This window comes from Triticum dicoccoides, chromosome 5B, assembly GCF_002162155.2.
Source record: "Triticum dicoccoides isolate Atlit2015 ecotype Zavitan chromosome 5B, WEW_v2.0, whole genome shotgun sequence".
In the NCBI taxonomy this organism is placed as follows: Eukaryota; Viridiplantae; Streptophyta; class Magnoliopsida; order Poales; family Poaceae; genus Triticum; species Triticum dicoccoides.
This window is the reverse complement of record NC_041389.1, coordinates 290,230,857-290,232,922: the sequence shown is the minus strand read 5'-3', so window position 1 is coordinate 290,232,922 and position 2,066 is coordinate 290,230,857.

Genomic DNA, 2,066 nt, shown 5'->3' with positions numbered 1-2,066 from the left:
GTGACAATGGGATATTCATGTGATTCACTTGATGTATGTTTTGGTGATCAACTTACGGGTTCCGTAACATTGTGAACTTATGCATAGGGGTTGACACACGTTTTCGTCTTGACTCTCCCGTATAAACTTTGGGGCACTCTTTGAAGTTCTTTGTGTTGGTTGAATAGATGAATCTGAGATTGTGTGATGCATATCGTGTAATCATACCCACGGATACTTGAGGTGACATTGGAGTATCTAGGTGACATTAGGGTTTTGGTTGATTTGTGTCTTAAGGTGTTATTCTAGTGCGAACTCTAGGATAGATCGAACGGAAAGAATAGCTTCGTGTTATTTTACTATGGACTCTTGAATAGATCGATCATAAAGAATAACTTTGAGGTGGTTTCGTACCCTACAACAATCTCTTCGTTTGTTCTCCGATGTTAGTGACTTTGGAGTGACTCTTTGTTGCATGTTGAGGGATAGTTATATGGTCCAGTTATGCTATTATTGTCGAGAGAACTTGCACTAGTGAAAGTATGAACCCTAGGCCTTGTTTCCTAGCATTGCAATACCGTTTGTGCTCACTTTTACCACTTTTACCTTGCTGTTTTTATATTTTCAGATTACAAATACTCATATCTACCATCCATATTGCACTTGTATCACCATCTCTTCGCTGAACTAGTGCACCTATACAATTTACCATTGTATTGGTTGTGTTGGGGACACAAGAGACTCTTTGTTATTTGGTTGCAGGGTTGTTTGAGAGAGACCATCTTCATCCTACACCTCCCACGGATTGATAAACCTTATGTCATCCACTTGAGGGAAATTTGCTACTATCCTACAAACCTCTGCACTTGGAGGCCCAACAACATCTACAAGGAGAAGGTTGCGTAGTAGACATCAAGCTCTTTTCTGGCGCCGTTGCCGGGGAGGTGAGTGCTTGAAGGTATATCTTTAGATCTTGCAATCGAATCTTTTAGTTTCTTGTTTTATCACTAGTTTAGTCTATAAAAGAAAACTACAAAAAATGGAATTGAGGGTGCCTCATATGCTTCATCTTTTTAATGTCTTCCTTGAAAATAAGGATTTCGAAAATTGTGCTCAAGTGCTAGAAGAAGAATGCATTAGAATGTTTGGCACTAAATCTTTGTATGATGAGCATGATTGCAATGTTGTTAGTATGAATTCTATGAATACCCATGATGGTAATGATATGCAAAGCCACAAGCTTGGGGATGCTATGTTTGATGAAGATGATATTTTTTGTCCCCAAATTTTTGATGAGAAAATATATTATGATGATAGCATGCCTCCTATTTATGATGATTATTGTGATGACATGTATGCTATAAAGAATAAAGATAACCATGAAACTTGTCGTCATGATTTTAATTTTCCATTGGATTATGCTTCACATGATATTTATTTTGTTGAGTTTGCTCCCACTACTATTGATGAAATAAATTTGCTTATGTGGAGAGTAGTAAAATTTCTATGCAAGTAGATCATGAAAAGAATGCTTTAGGTGCTGGTTATATGGTTGAATTCATCCATGATGCTACTGAAAATTATTATGATAGAGGATCATATGCTTCTACATATTGCAATAATATCAAGTTTCCTCTCTATGTGTTGAAAATTTTGAAGTTATGCTTGTTTTGCCTTCCTATGCTAGTTGATTATTGCTCCCATAAGTTGTTTGCTCACAAAATCCCTATGCATAGGAAGTGGGTTAGACTTAAATGTACTAGTTATATTATTCATGATTCTCTCTTTATGTTTTAATTATTATCTTTTTATGTGAGCATCATTGAAATCATCATGCCTAGCTAGGGGCGTTAAACGTTAGCGCTTGTTGGGAGGCAACCCAAATTTACTTTTGTTCTTTGCTTTTTGCTACTGTTTAGTAATAAATAATTCATCTAGCCTCTGTTTAGATGTGGTTTTATGTTTTAATTAGTATTTGTGCCAAGTAGAACCTTTGGGAAGACTTGGGTGAAGTCTATGCGATCTTGCTGTAAAAAACAGAAACTTTTGCGCTCACGACATTAGCTGCCATTTTTATTGGAGAGTGC